The following is a 17001-nucleotide window of genomic DNA, read 5'->3' as shown; positions in this document are numbered from 1 at the left end:
TTAACCAATTTTTGAGCCGATGAACGTAGCGGCCTAGAAGGTATGTACCATTGGAATTGTTCCTGCAGGTAGCGTGGTCCTTGATTGTGAAGTGATTTAAAAACCAGACATAGAGATTTAAAATACACTCGTTGCCTTACTGGCAGCCAATGAAGTCTGCGGATTTCATTCAAAATCGGGGCGAATTTTGCTATGCCAGATATCAGCCTGGCAGCAGTGTTCTGCAGCATCTGGAGTCTATGCAGCATACTCTCTTGCATGTTTAAATAAAGGCTGTTGCAATAGTCCAGGCGTGACATAATCAATGATGTGACCACCGTCTGCCGACTCTCTTTAGCCAGAAAAGAATAATTTTCTTTGTGGTCCTGAGAGTAAATATAGTAGATGATACAATGGCGTTAACTTGCCTTTTCATGTCCAGTTTATCAGCTAAGTACACTCTCAGGTTTTTCACTTGCGTAGAAGGTGATGGAAGGGGCCCCAAGGAGTCAGGCCAGCATTCAGGGGTCCACAGGTTAAGATCATTCCCAAATAGGATGACTTCGGACTTGCCTGAATTTAATTTAAGGCAATTGCTGGACATCCAGGAACCGACAGCCTCCATACAGCCTGCTTCACGGACACTGTGCTCTGCAATACAATAGGTATTGCTTTTGAAAAACGTTGAACTATTGGTATTGTAAATGACAATGCCTTTTAATTTTTTTATTAAAGGCATTGCCATTTACAATGCCAATAGCTTCACAACTCACAATTGCGAGACCTACTGCATTGTAAATGCTTGTTGTGAAGGTGCTGTCGTGATAATGAGGAAGATAGGCGGCTCTGTAAAATAAAATATTTGCCTTAGATCACACAGTTTTAGACCAGTTTACTGGTCAAGTACATTACAGTACTGTGGAGTAGATTACTCAAATCACTAGACCTGCAGACCTGGTAAAATTTTTATGAGTTTTCGAGTCCTGGAGCTGTCTACACATTTGCGGAGTTCTTCACCTACATGTGCAAAGTTGCTAGTAGAAGCTTTACACTTGTAAATCCTCTTGCAGGATGCTCCACCACTTGAATTCACATGGTGATGTAAGTCTACAGCTAGGTGCAAATTTAAATATCAGAAATAATGACTAGCAGAATAGTGTAGAGTTACATTCGGGTGTAGTAGTAAATATAAATGTAAGTAAGTACGCGTATATAATTACCTTTGGTAATCAGGCCCAACGTTTTTTTTTTGTTTTTTTTAACTAACGGAGAAGTTTCAAGACTGCAAATACCCTGCTATGCTTAAGTCCTGAGACCTGTTGCACTGTTTCTGGAAGTAGGTGGTTAACAGGGAACCTATACTGAAAAAGAGAGTACATAAGAAATGCAACTCTAGATTTATACGGAGAGCAAAATGTTATTGTGAAAAAAACAAGCAGACTCGATGTGCTTAAAGTTCATTAAATATTAACTACAATTTGAGGTAGGAAGTAAGAGTGTGAAGTGCCATTTGTGCTGGCAAGCTTCAGGAAGATGGTGCTGATTTCCCTGCCTGGTGTCCTCAGGCCCCATTGAAAGAAACATTATTAAAAATGTAACAAAAGGAACAGTTATGTTAACATCAAACATAGCACTAAATTACAATCTTAGTACCATTTCTTTGGGTTTTATTTGCTCAGTGGCAGATTATTCTGATGACGAATACACTCAATACAAAGGCTTCTAATCTACAAGAGGGAAAGTCTGATTCAAATGTCGCACAAAACGGCACACTTTTATTTTTGTTGGCGTTATTGGCTTTTATATTTAAATAGAAGCTGTTAAGAGAGTATTTATATGTTTTCCTGTTATAAAGAATTGCCGACTGTAACCGTTTCTGGTTTGAAACCAGTAATGATCACTCATACAGCTTTGTTTGGTTACTTCATTCACAAGTGAGTTTATGATCCCTCTTGCTTGATGCTAGCATTTTAGTAAATTAGCACCCCTGTAACTTGCTGCTATTACACATATTTATTTCTGTCATGCGTGCGCATTTCTGATAACATGAAAATACAGCCATGTCAACACCCCTTACGTACCAAACTCCTATCCGCAACTCCCTGAGAAGCATAGGCCATTCAAGCTAATGGAGAGTGAATAACAGTTCTATTGAGCACAGTGTGAGAAACAAAAGCTTTATGGCAGTAGCTGGGTGGGGCAAACACAAGAATATGGAGGAATGCCATGAAATCATGGGCAGGGAAGTGCGACGGACAACAAAGCTGTCCAATCAGGAGCAGGGGGAAGACCCAAAGCCCACTACTCTATGTATCAGGTTTTGGGAACAATAGGTCTAAGAAACGGGCAGTCAAAGCTGTATGTAACCAAGATCCAAACAATGAAAGTGGTTGTGCAATCTTGTGTCATTATGAAGTTAGTTAATAACACTTATAAGTGAGATAGTTAATGCACTAGGTCGATCGTATACAATTCATACATCACAGGAAGTATAAAAATGAAAGAATGTAGTAGGTAAAGACAACAAGAAACCATAAAGTGTAGTAGATCCCAGAGAACATGCTGTAAATAAGTTATTGAGTACCCTTCATGGCCAGCTTGGTCAGTATTTGATAAATAATTGAGCTCTCACTTATGGAATGTCGTGCTTTTCATTTTACAAGTCTGTCTCTTCTGTGGAAAACAAAAATTCCTGTTTCAATCTTCTGCATTTCCCCTCTACCATACTGAATATTGGTTATTCACAATCCTCACCGCTACACATCTTTTAGAGTTGCATTTATCACGAACTTACTACATAATGCCAACTGTAACCCATAATTTGAATCTACTTTGCTGTAATGTGTTTTACAGTCTAATTATTTAGAAGAGAGCTAGTTCTTGATTTTAAAAAATCTAATAACGGACATTGTTTGCTAATCATTTTAACAAACCAAATCCTAAAAATATTTTTAGGTGATCCACATCATCTGGAAGTGAAATAGAAGCCTTTCTTGCGATCATTGACAAATTTCCCAAAATAATGCAAAACATTACCCTCTTGGAAAAGAAACCTAGTCTTTGTCAATGCAATTATCATTCATAGGTATTAGCAACCTGTTCTCTTGTTTTTTTGTTTTTTTTTGCAGGAGACTGATCTATTCGCTCCGTTCAGGGCTGCTTGCGATAGCCCTAGTGGGCGGCAGGGGCCTTGTAAGTCCAGGAGTGCACAGCACCTTTCTCAGGGGATTGCAGCAGTGCGGTCAGCTTCGGGATTGGGACTCACGTTGTTGGAGTATCCCCTCACTGGATACAGTGCAGTGATTGGAGTGACAAAGGTCAGGTGCCTGTCTTTCCTTGAAGCATGCAGTGTGTGCTGGGGCGCGCTGATCTGCCTTCGGGCACTGCATCTTCGACGAAGTCGACAAACACAATGGTCTGCGCTCGAGCAGGCAGACACAGCGGTTCTTGAACAGTGCACCAGGCTGATGCATGTGGATGCCCAAAAGCGGCTGCCAACATTCTGCGAAGGCCCAAGACTGGTTGAGGGCAAGTCAGGCAGACTCAGAATATGGATTAGCAGAGCTTAAGCAGTAGTCATTTGGGTGAATTAAATCTTTGATGGTCCTTAGATTCCTGAACAGGGGGCAAGCAAACAAGCTCTTGGAGTTTCTTAGGTTGCAAAAGGTTGTAGAGAACATATCTAGTACTTTTCATCACCCAGGTCAGAGGCAGCCGGCCAACACCGCAGAGCAGGTAGAAAAGTGGCAGTCCCTCCTGTAGCCCAGCAATCATCTGGCCAACACAGCAAAGGAGTTGCCAAAGTGGCAGTCCCTCCTGTAGCACAGTTCCTCTTCTTGGCGGAGTCTCTTTAGGACCCCAAACTGAACTATTGAGGGAGGATCATAGACCCAACATTTATACCTAAATGTCTCCTTGAAGTGGAGCGGACTACACAGCAAAGCCTTTGTGGTGCACAAATCTCCTTTAAGCCCACCCCTGTATGCCAGCCTATCTGGGAAGGAGGGGGGATACATTACTGTTTTGTGTGAGGCCAGGTCACTGCCTATTCAGGTGTACATGCCAGTCCCTCCCTCTTGCCCAGTAGGACCTATCAGTATGCAGATGAATGCAGATGCAGCTGAGAGTCCTATACAAGTGGCTTTCTAGAGGTGTTGCACAAAGTGTAGCTGTCATCCCGCCACAGACGTGTATTGGAGATAGCTGTAAGGCACACATGAGAGCTAAAAGTAGCAAAATGTTCACTTCCTAAAAGTGGCATTTCTAGATTAGTAATACCAGATCCACAATTACTGGTAAAGAGGATTTGTCATTACCAATCTAATGATATAACACATAAAGCAGTTACTCCTCTGCAATCAGGAATTACACTTAAAAAGGGTATTTAAGGAATTCCCAATGTTAACCTATGAGAGGAGCAGGCCTCACAGTATTGAAAACGAACTTTGGTGGTTGTCAATAGCAGGACGTAAAACACCGCACCCTCCCTGTAGGGCTACTTGGTCCTGCCGTAGGGGTGACTGATATGTAATAAAAGGGGAGTTTAGGGCTTGGCAACTATTTTGAAATGCTAAGTCGAGGTTGCAGTAAACTGCGTCCACAGGCCATGCAGTGGCAACCCTGAGTCAGGTTTGACTTCTGTGGGTGGCACAATCAGTGCTGCAGGCCCACTAGTAGAATTTGGTTTACAGGCCTTGGGTGTATGGTATACCACTTTACTAGCTTATAAGTGAACCAAATATACCAATTGCGGATAAACCAAATGTCATCACATTTATGATAAGAGCACGTGCACTTTAGCACTACAGCCATTAAAAAAGCAGTCAAAAATAGAGGAGGAGGAAGGCAAAAACTTTGGGGTAACCCTGCAAAAAGGGCCATTTCCAACATTCAGTATGCATGTATGTATTTTTTTATAAAAAGAAACAACAAAACGTATTCTCCTTATTGATCCTCCCACCTCCTAGTGCTATACGAGGACACTTATGATCAAGGATGGCTACCCTGGGATCTCTGGTAAGTGTCCATAACGGTGATTCTGAAGCTCGAACAATCCCCAGAGGAATGTGGGTCCTACTGCCCTATCTCCCTCATCAACTTTGAAGTGAAATTCTGGCCAAGATTTTGGCTACACACATGGACGCTGTGATACGCTCAGTTGTCCATTCTGACCAGAACAGCTTTATGCCCGGCAGGAGCACCAGGCACTGCCTTTTGCTATTTGGCACTGACCTGCATAGATGAACTTCAGGATGACGCAGCACTTTTATTGGCCGATCTAGAGCAGTATGTTTAAGTGGGTGTCACTGTTAAGACTTGTGGGCCGAGTGAATGGAGCCCTATCATGACAGTTCACCATAGAGCGGGATGTGAGGTACGAGGCAGGGATGCCCGCTCTCCCCGCTGTAGTTTGCTCTGGCTATAGTGCCCTTCGTGGAGTTCATATGGATAGAAGCCAGACTGGCTGGCTTTGAGTGTAGGGAGGGAACAGAAGATCACATCCCCGTGTATGCTGACAATATGCTCTTTTCTTGAGAAGACCCAGTGAGACAATACTCTTGCTTATGGAGATACTTGCAATCTATTAGGATGCCTCAGGGTTAAGGGTTAACTGGGAGAAATTGATACTCGTGCCCCTACCAGGTGATGAATGGAGGGAGGGTGGGTGGACTCCCATTTAAGAGTGGCTGGTGACGATTTCTGTTATCTGAGCATGACAGTGGCCCTCATTGAGCAGTGCTATTGGGCTCTCAACATTGCCCTGCTGCTGGTCAGGACACAGCAGGACATCGGAGAGTGGTTGAAACTGCCCCTCTCGGTCACGAGCTGGGGTGCTCTCTTAAAGATGGTGGTCCCTCCCCGCTTTTTAACAACATTGCAACACTATGCACACTCACTGCCACCCACCTTCTTCGCTGACCTATATGCTCAAATCACCAGTTTCCTATGGGCAGGTAAGGCCTGCAGAGTCTCGTTTGCAAAATGCAGTTTCTCCCCTTTTTAAGTGGGATTGGGCCGGGTGGACATTAGGTTGTATTTCTAGGCATCACATCTGGTCACTATTAATGACTGGCTCTGGGCAGACAGAGAAGACCCTGCTCATAGGTTGGAGTTGGAGCTGTTACGCCCTCATGGGGTACTCATGTTACTGTATGCTAGATCGCCTCCCCACTCTTTGCCACTCATCAGCCAGGTTCCCATTCAATACTGATACTTTGCCTTTCGCCAAATTGAATGGTATGGCACCCTCACTAGGGCAAATCGCCTCTGGCATGATACGTGGCTGTCCGAACCGGCTAGATTGGCCGATTCTGTCCCTGGGACTTAATTGCTATATCCACTCTGAGGGGCGTCTGGGGAGAGGGACACATGAAATCCTTCCAGGAACTTGCTGTGGAGTTCGGTTTACAGCCATCACAGTTTTATAAATACCTCCAACTGCGTCGATGCTTTTGACATGTACAGAGAGAGATTAGACCCCCTCTCAGATTTCAACCCTCTTGACTATTGCAAACTGGTCACAGATGAACTGGGAAGGGGCGGCATCTTGTGCCTTTATAAGACCCTAGTAATCAACACACCAGACCCTCTGATTTCCCTTAGGGTCAGATGGGAGGATGACATGAGTGCTCTGGATGATGATGAAAGAGTGAAAGCGAAAATGGCTCCACAGGAACCGGCTATTTCAATGCGCTTTCGCCTGATCCAACTCAAATATTTTCATCGGATCTACTACTTTACTGAAAGGCTTTGGCACATGGGACGTGCCCCGGGCCGGAGTGTCTTTGCTGCAGCCACTGCCCGGACTCCCACTACCATGTGTTGAGGGACTGCCCCATGGTTAAAGGGTTAATGGCTGGAGATCAACATCAGGATTGGGTGGGTGGTTGGCCACAGACTGGTGCTGGACCCCAAATTATGTTGCTAGGGATTATGGGTACGCTAGGAGAGACCCGTGCTACCTTTGTCCTCATAGCCACAACATACCTGGTAGCTAAGAGAGACCTGGCTAGGCATTGGAGAGATGAATAGGCACCACTACTGGATGAGTGGGTAAGGGGCATGGACTACTGTGCAGTGATGAAGAATCTGCTTTATAAGGCATGTGGGGTCCCACATAAATATGAGTGAATATGGGTGCCCTGGAAGAACTGTGACAGACTCTGTTGAACAACTCAGGGTGTGATGTGGGGGTCTCCGTCTCTTGGTTGACACCAGAGGGGGCTCCTGGCAACAGAAAGTGGGGAGGCAGCCGGGGAATAATAATTTGTTTTTAAAAACACTTACCTACCGCTCCTGTCCTACTGCTAGCTGCCCCGGTGCTCCTCTGCTCCCTGCGGCCACACAGTCCAGGCTCCCCACCCAATCCAGATTCTGCTCTCAGCAGTGCAGAGATTGGCCTGTGCGGGCTGGTTTAACGCTCGCTCATGCACAGGGAGTCTGTGCCTTTTCACCACCGTCTGTACTATACAACTGGTTTGGAGAAATTTAAATGTGCATGTCGGTTTGGCCGTCCTAAGATGGCCGGCCAACTGACATGCGCACTTACAGTGCCCACCACTACTCCTCCCTGCTTTCCGTTTTGGATGGCCTGGTTCAGCCCCGCTCTACACTCGCGGCATTGGCTCACTCAGTCAGGGAATTAAAATTAAAATGATAATAAAATAGTTTTATTCTTTTATGTTTCATTTGCTGGCACTGACAGTAGGGTGACGCTACTCCACCATTACGGAGGAGCTGCAGCTTATTGATACAGACTAGATGTATATTATCAACACGATTCATTCTGTGCGGTTGTATGCTTGGTCAGATGCTGCACGCCATTGTATTGTGTAAATGCACCAATGACTATCTCATTTTTAGAGCCCTGTATTTGGGTGCAGAGATACTGGGGCCACAGACGTGAATGCGTTGTTATTGGGCTTCTGTTCTTGTAGAAATGGATAAAATGTTTTTTTTTAAACAACAATAAAATCTCACCTTTGCTGATGTACTTCAATTAATCTATTCCTATTCAAAGCACTAAAGCAAATACATGAGATCTCAAGAGCACAGGCTTAACTGACGTAATTCAACTGATCCTACAAGGAGAAGGAACCACATATTTACTACCTATTTACCTCTAACCTTGTGTTCTGATGTAGTGTGCTACTTGTGACAAAGCGCTTCAATGCCTCGTTAGTGACGCCGGCCACTGGCACTGTTGGTGTATGCGGCCACCGGCACTGTTAGTGTGTCTGGGGCCACCGGCATTGTTAGTGTGTCTAGGGCCACTAGCACTGTTAGTGTGTCTGTGGCCACTGGTGCTGTTAGTGACTGCATCCACTGGCGCGGTTAGTGACTGCATCCACTGGCGCGGTTAGTGACTGCATCCACTGGCGCAGTTAGTGACTGTGGCCATTGGCACTGTTGGTGATTGTGGCCACTGGCACCTCTTAGTGACTGCAACCACTGGCACCTCTTAGTGACTGCGGCCACTGGCACCTCTTAGTGACTGCGGCTACTGGCACCTCTTAGTGACTGCGGCCACTGGCACCGTTGGAGACTGCGGCCATTGGCACTGTTTGAGACTGTGGCCCTGGCACTGTTATTGACTGCGGCCACTGGCACTGTTATTGACTGCGGCCACTGGCACTGTTATTGACTGCGGCCACTGGCACTGTTATTGACTGCGGCCACTGGCACTGTTATTGACTGCGGCCACTGGCACTGTTATTGACTGCGGCCACTGGCACTGTTAGAGACTGCGGCCACTGGCACTGTTAGAGACTGCGGCCACTGGCACTGTTAAAAACTGCGGCCACTGGCACTGTTAGAGACTGCGGCCACTGGCACTGTTAGAGACTGCGGCCACTGGCACTGTTAGAGACTGCGGCCACTGGCACTGTTAGAGACTGCGGCCACTGGCACTGTTAGAGACTGCGGCCACTGGCACTGTTAAAGACTGCGGCCACTGGCACTGTTAGAGACTGCGGCCACTGGCACTGTTATTGACTGTAGCCACTGGCACTGTTATTGACTGTAGCCACTGGCACGGTTATTAACTGCTGCCACTGGCACTGTTATTGACTGCGGCCCTGGCACTGTTATTGACTGCGGCCCTGGCACTGTTATTGACTGCGGCCACTGGCACTGTTATTGACTGCGGCTCTGGCACTGTTAGAGACTGCGGCCCTGGCACTGTTAGAGACTGCGGCCCTGGCACTGTTATTGACTGCGGCCCTGGCACTGTTATTGACTGCAGCCAGTGGCACTGTTAGAGACTGCGGCCCTGGCACTGTTATTGACTGCAGCCAGTGGCACTGTTATTGACTGCAGCCAGTGGCACTGTTAGAGACTGCGGCCCTGGCACTGTTATTGACTGCAGCCAGTGGCACTGTTATTGACTGCAGCCAGTGGCACTGTCATTGACTGCAGCCAGTGGCACTGTTATTGACTGCGGCCCTGGCATTGTTATTGACTGCGGCCCTGGCATTGTTATTGACTGCGGCCCTGGCATTGTTATTGACTGCGGCCCTGGCACTGTTATTGACTGCGGCCCTGGCACTGTTATTGACTGCGGCCCTGGCACTGTTATTGACTGCGGCCCTGGCACTGTTATTGACTGCGGCCCTGGCACTGTTATTGACTGCGGCCCTGGCACTGTTAGAGACTGCGGCCCTGGCACTGTTATTGACTGCGGCCCTGGCACTGTTATTGACTGCAGCCAGTGGCACTGTTAGAGACTGCGGCCCTGGCACTGTTAGAGACTGCGGCCCTGGCACTGTTATTGACTGCAGCCAGTGGCACTGTCATTGACTGCAGCCAGTGGCACTGTTATTGACTGCGGCCACTGGCACTGTTATTGACTACGGCCACTGGCACTGTTATTGACTGCGGCCACTGGCACTGTTATTGACTGCGACCACTGGCACTGTTATTGACTGCGGCCACGGATAATGCCTGTGGCCACGATCAGTGATGGTGATTGTGGCCATTGGAATTGTTGGTAGATGGGGTAATTAGCAGTGATGGTTGTGGGCATTGGCACTGCTGACGACTCTGCACAGGTACCAATCGATGGGGATCACTGCACAACGCTATATTATGCTATGTTACTCTAGTTATATAGCTCGTTACACCGTGCATGCTGTCGCAGTACTTTTGGAATCTGAGCGCCATTTCTGCAGTATTTAATGATGTCCCAATGACCTCAGTTATGATGGTCAGTAATGGGTGTTCATACTGTTTGATGTTTTGTTCAATGGTGTTTTACTATGTGCCGTGATGCGAGTTCCAGGAGGCACTTGTACCAATGGCCGCACTGGGGGGAGATTTAGCATTGGTCCATTATACCAGAAAACTTTGCAGCCTCGTGACAAGAAATCCCATTCCACCATTAATGTGTGGGGCGGACATGGAGCAGATCGTGTTTTATTCATAGCAAAGCCCATTGAGGGGGCTGTTAGCAATGCTAATGAGAATGTCCCCGGGGGTGGTGGTGGTGGTGGTTGCAAAGGGTGCAGCCGGTAGGTGACCGGCACCTCTTCCTGCTCAGGGGCTTTGCTCTGTTTTGTCACATTTAGCAAAAGGGTTTGGCAGCGACTGCGGCGCTGAGCCGTCTATCACTGAGTGCCTGGTACTCGTGAAACTGCTGCATTTGTCAATACATTCGCACAGGCAGATTCAGTCTTGCAGCGTCATGATTTGAGGCTAGCCTAAAGACGGGTTTTTTCCCCGCAGTAATTGCAAGGTGTTCCTTCCTCTCTGCTCCTTTCTGACCAGCCAGCCAGTGAGACAGGGGCTATCGAATTCTCAGTTTTTTTGGGCGGGCGGGGAGAGGAGGGGTGAGTTGAAGCAGCAACAAAAAACATGTGCTGCTCCCGTCGTCAGTGCGTATTTTCATCGCTCGTGCACAGTCTGTTCCTATATTCACCTTGCTGCCCCTCTGACCGGCTGTCTCTTTTCTGTTTAAGGTATCCATGCTGGGCACACCCGTGCCAACTGTGACTGCCGCTTCCACACTGCTCGCCGGAATCCAAAGGTAGGTGCATTGCTGTCTGTTCACGAGTCGTCATTATGGTGGTGGCGCTTTATTTCACCCCCTAAATATGCCCAAATAACGCACAGTGCATTTTGGATCGAGACAGAACACGTTCCTTCCGAAATGCTAGGTTTTTTAACGGGGCCGTTCCTGTGCTCGGGTTATGCAGCGCAGTGCGTCCCCGCGTTGCTAGCGCTTTTTCGAGTCGATGCAGCAGCAGCCGCCGCCAGAGCCCTGCCTCGGTTTTTTCCTTCCTCTATATTTTCACTGCTGCATAGCGAGGAAACGCTGCATGCTGCACTTTGTGCGGCACCTGAGAGATGACGCTGCCTTTGGTGTCAGATAATTGTCACCTTTAAAAATGTATGCTAATCCCTGTCCTCGAAAACGGATCGGATCAGGTGTCCCGACTTGCTTACGATTTAATTCACTCAGCCTGTAAAAAAATATGTTCAAAGATTTTAAAAAAAATTCCTTTGAAGTCCCAGTCTTAATAGATTGCTTAGAAAATCGAACTCAAACGCATACCATAGGGCACTCCTTTTCCCTAGTTATGTTCACCCCATTTTATACAAGATTTAAACCATTTGATAGAGACGGTGTTCTGCCTTTCAGCGCCTTAACTTGTGAAATTGTTACTTAACTAGGCGCTTGGTGTTTATCAACGACTTGCATGTTTGATAAGCATAGCATAAACTTTAAATCAGGCGAGGGGGAAAGACCGATTAGCCTGTGCATGCCTTCGCTCATTTAAAATACTTGTTAACCTGTAATACCCCCAAACTAAATGCTGGAACAAACATTAATGAGTTGAATGCTTTTATTTGAAAGTCGTGTGAAGATTACATATGTGATCAAGAATGTTGAAGCATGAAGTCGGATGCAGTTTATGCTACTTTGAACGTAAGGTCAAGACCCAAATATTCCCAATGTTCCCAGAATTGGACGCCGGGTGAGGGGGGTGTGTGTGTGGGGGTGTTAGAGGGTTCTGTTGTTGGGGTAATGAACTCCAAAAGGTAAAGCCTATCTTTGGAGGACAGATCCAACCATTCTAAAGCTTTATACAGGCTCCATTTACAATGACAGATTGACGCGCCCCTTATGTGTGTTTTACGGCTATCGCTGCTTATGTTGCAAAAGTTCCCAAAAACGACATATTTTTTCAATATGCAAATAGCTGGTAAACTTTTTCTTGAAATGTGACCCATTCCCAAAGAGCATGGGTGGCCATATTACGTTATATTTTCATTCTTGAGCTGACCTGTAACACATCTCTGTATTGTGAGGGTTGCAAACTTGTAATGTTTCGCTTCCGTTGGGACAGTTGAGGTAGCACACGTTTTTATTAATATTTGTGGATGTAAAGCTTGGCGCTGAACCAAATTGAGTCCCAATGACGTGGACCCAAGTGCAGTATTCCAGCAGGAAGGTCCTCTTACTTTTTTTGACCCTACTTTGTTCTTCTGCCCTCGTCATTGTTTAATGCATACGTTATTTGTCCTCAAAGGCGGGATTTGCGCACTTTAAAAGAAGTAACTCCTAGCCAGATCAGTAGGCAGTGGGTCTTGTTTCCAGAAGCTTTTTATTTAACCCTTTTATTTGGTTGTTTCAGCTCTTGCAGACATTACTTGCAAAAGCTGTCTCTTTAAAAAAAATATATATATATTTCTGAACTATGCATTGCATCATAAGCATACAAGACATTGTCACACGGGACATCAATACAGATACTAGGGAAGTGGGAATGCTTTCGTTGGGCATACCTTTTATTCCCTAAAAATGTTAAAAAAGTTTAATTTGGGAAACTTGAAGCGGAGACCAGGTTGCTAAGATAAAAAGAAAGTTGCATACTAGGATACAGCCATTCAAGGTATGTTTTTTAATATTTCGAGGCTGTGCATGCTGCATTAACGCTTCTTAGCATTTGCAGCAGGAATGGACGGGCTGTTCAGTGACCTTTTTGCTGCATCAACGTTTTAGTTTAATTTACTTCTTCTTCCGCTAACCTCCCACTTTATTCAGCCCGTGTATGATTCACCACAAGCCTCCGCCTTATTAAATGGAAATGAACCCGTTCTTTCAAGGGCACCATTAGTGTTGCATTATCAAGTGGTCCCCAGGGATCTCCTAAGATGTATAATGCCTTAAGACGGAGAACAAAGGGAAGCTGAATGTTGTCCATCCACAAACTGATAACCAGTACATTCGGATACTTTGCAGTATATATGTGTGAGTGGTTTGTGCTGTTAGATGTTGAGTATTTTGTTCTCTTAAACATTTATTGTAGTCTTGGAGTGAGTTGTTTCTTATAGCTACGACATATGGTAAGCAGCTCTCTACTTTTCAGAAAGAAGGATGGTGGTGTCCTGACACATGTGAACATTGTGATTTGTGATTGCATCTGTGATGACAGAGCAGCTCATTGTTGAACGTTTTTTTGTGTAGTTATGTTAAAGGGGTAGAGGATCTGTGACGTATGTTTTACTTTGAAACTTTAATTTGAGAACAAAATAAAAATCAATTTTTTTAAAGATTTTGTTTAGTAATAACGTATCACCATATATCTAATAAATTGTAATTATACGTTTAAGAAGCGACCTGTATCTTATGTGGAATAGAGTGAGGCCCACAGCACTGTGAGTCTGTGGCGGGGGGGGGGGGGGGGATAGGTTGCAGCAGAGTGGCTGTCAGGTTGAATTGGGAAGAGAATGTGTTGGGGTATTTGAAATAGCCCATAAATAGGATGAACCAAAACAAATCATTGTGGCACACTTAGATGTCAGAAAGCCATGTACAATAGGTCGATAACACGTACATGACAAATTAAAGGCGTTTAGAAAGTCACAAGGGATTAGTGACTTAAGTATAACTGAGCAGGGAAATGATGCAGTAAAAATAGGATAAGAGGCATTTCTTTGCCTTGGTTGGATTTCTGTGTGATAACAGAAATTGGATTGGGACAAAGTTGGATGTATAAGGCTGATGTGTTGGTATGTTTGGTCTTTTTTTCATCACTCGGAAATAGGGTAGAACTGTCCGAATTTTTTCAGCAAATATTGCATGGGCCATTGACTTAGACATGAAATTTTTTGGAGCAAGAGTGAAAATCAGCTTTGGACTCCAATCCGAAATCGGAGATAAATACATCTGGAAGGCTTGATCAGAGTAAAACACTACCCTACAGACTGTACTGGACACCAGGGAAAATACGAAGATTGAATTTACTTGAGTTGTACGTATGTTGGAAGCAGTGGTATAACAATAGGCCCCCTGCAGCCCCCCCCCCTCCGGTGCAGGACGGTGAGCTCCAGGTCCCCTCCCCCCGCCCCCCCCCCCTTCCCCCTGAATACCGTGCATGAGCAGGCCTGAGAGCTCCTGACTGGGTCTGGAGCTTGGGGGCAACCCTCCACGCAGTTTGCAGGGGGTCTCCTCAAGTATCGTTACGCTACTGGTTTGAAGTGTGGAAATGGTGACGGAACCACTAAACATATTTGACTAGTTATGTTTAAGGCTCATGTCGTTCTGGCAGAAGGTTGATGAATAGAATAAGTTTTATGCTGGTGGTACCTGCTATGTCTAATAAGCTATTTTGTAAGGATAATTTCACAATTGTAGGACAGGATTTCCTCACAAAGGTATTGATTCACAAAGTTAATATTAGTGCCTAAAATAGTTTTCTAAAAATGGGAGGGTTAGTCCTTTTCTAGAGTAGTTGAATGGACTAAAACCTTATCAAATTGGCTACATTTCAGAGGGTTACATGCTCTATTTTATATAATTTCAATGGAATTTGGAAGAAATTTCCACAATACGATAATTCACTAATCGCATTAGCTCTGTTATGAAGGAACATTGGGATAAAGTAGTAGTAGAGAAGGTATTATAGAATATATATATTTGACTTTTGTTATGTATGTATTGTTATGATTTGAATGATACGTGTTCTCCATTATAGTAAGCATTATAGTAAGAAAAAGAATAGCACTAAGTGATTTTACTTCAATTTATCTGTATACACTTTAATATGCAACAATAAAAAGCAGGCATCGCCGGCTTTTTTATATTTGTGTTTAGTGTTTTTTTTTTTCTTCACTTACAAAATTAGAGAGGCACTGCACAAACCACAATGGTGGAAACCTCCCTCAAAAACCTGAAGTGGAAATAGCCATATAGGAGGGCACAAGAATGTACTTTAAAAAAAAAAAAAAAAAAGAAAAAGATGGGCACCACGCCCAAATAGAAATAAAAAAGAAAAGGCAAGACATGGTGCAATCGGAAGGTGAAACCGAGGTGTACGGTGATAATGGTTGTTTTCTTAAATTGGGCTATGATTAAACTCCCACAAAGCCCAACTTACCTGGCTGGCTTCCATTCGTATACTAGCTTGTGTGGTTGAAACCTTGTTTATGCAGCAAGGCTTTTTCCAGAGAAATGCCAGAAGTTAATGTGCAACAAGTGTCCATTATAATGCACAGATAAATACCAGGTTCGAGGCATGTGGGCTGCTGAATTCATATCTATAGCATAGATCGCCGCCTAGTGTTGGGTCCGGATGATTGCACATTGTTGTCCTGCACGAGTCTTCGAAGTATCACGAGATAGGTGGCTCCTCCCCTGGACTACAGTGCGCATGGGCATCGACTCCATCCTCAGATTGTTTTTTTCCGCCATTGGGTTCGGATGTCCTTTCATTATCTCCAGTCGGAATAAACTTTAAACCTTCGAGGCCCAAGGCCTTTTTCTCTATACGTCGGTATTGTTTGCATTCGGTGCCCCGGTTCGGCTCCAACTCGGCCGAGTTGGATTTCCAGGGAGTCCCGTGACTCTTAAGTTATCGAGGCCCAGTCGACGCAGCAAGACCCTCGGAGACGCGACATGGAACGGAGCCCGTTCAAGAAGTGTCCCGTGTGCGGATCCAAGTACCCACACATCGACGTCCACCCGGTGTGCAACAAGTGCCTGTCGCCGGACCACAATGAAGCAAGCTGCATGGCTTGTTCAAAGTTTCGTTCGACGAAGACTCTGCGACTTCGGCGCGTGGCGCGCATGGCGGCCCGGCAGTCGGCCCCGGCACCAGTGGACATCTTTGATGACGAAGAAGCAGACGGACAGGAAGTTCGACTGCAGATTTCACCTCCGACGGTAGACGTCGAATGCGAATACGACGCGGAGGTCGAAGGCCTCGATGTTGAAGACGTCGTCAGAGAGGTAGGAGACGACGATGAGGCCTATGGGGCCATGGAAGATAGCTCAGAGGAAGAGCTATGCCCCGTTCGGACTTTAACAAAGGCTCAGGTCGAGGGATCGCCAATCGGCCTTACCCAAGACCCTATACCAGCATCCACGGCCCCGTCTTCTGGCCCGGCTACGGACACATCGGCAGAGCCGCCATTGCCGAAACCGAAACGGAAACCATCAGTATCGACTACCACAAAGATGGCAGAGGCGCCATCGAAACCGAAGACGTCTGCTCCCCCATCGACGCAGTCTTCTTCCGAAGTGTCGAAGCGGTCGCCGCCAAAGAACGTAGCCGACCCGGTCAAGGTGCCGAAGGTGGTCAAGGTGGTCGAACCGAAGCTAAAGAAGGCTGACGGCTCGGAGCCGAGACAGACCGTCGCATCAAAGCCACAGAACACCATCGAACTGACATCTACCAAGGCCGTCGGGCCGAAGGGCGGCACACCGACGCCAGTGGTCACGGCCGCCGCTCCAACGCCGGCGCCGGCCACATCTACAGACACGGATAGGGGTCGTGGCGCGCGGAAGGAGGATGCTCCGATGCCTCGCTCCGAGAAGCAGCAGTCTACGGCGCTCGGGTCTTCCCCTGGTGTGAAGCCGTCCGCTTCCTTTACGAAGCAGGTCTCGGACTCCCTCAAGCGAATTAGAGACAAAGCTTCATCGTCGGATCCGAAGACACCTTCCGCCGCAAAGCCCGTTGTCTCAACGCCAAAGACTTCGGCGCCGCTCCTCTTCACGCTGCCGCCGAAGGTGGCACCAAA

The 17001-nt window shown here is 46.3% G+C and overlaps 1 protein-coding gene across 2 annotated transcripts in view; it reads left to right on the top strand.

Annotated features, from left to right (window-relative positions):
* Nucleotides 1–17001, top strand: part of KCNAB2 (potassium voltage-gated channel subfamily A regulatory beta subunit 2) — a 1353173-nt gene that overhangs the window by 383798 nt on the left and 952374 nt on the right. For both annotated transcript variants that reach the window (XR_013594749.1, XM_078642625.1), the window contains one exon: nt 10935–11002. The gene's annotated coding sequence lies outside the window, so the exon portion shown is untranslated. The remainder of the gene's footprint in view (nt 1–10934; nt 11003–17001) is intronic.

This window comes from Lissotriton helveticus, chromosome 5_1 (genome assembly GCF_964261635.1).
Source record: "Lissotriton helveticus chromosome 5_1, aLisHel1.1, whole genome shotgun sequence".
Lineage (NCBI taxonomy): Eukaryota > Metazoa > Chordata > Amphibia > Caudata > Salamandridae > Lissotriton > Lissotriton helveticus.
The sequence above is the reverse complement of the archived record's forward strand: the minus strand, read 5'-3'. Positions and strand labels throughout refer to the sequence as shown.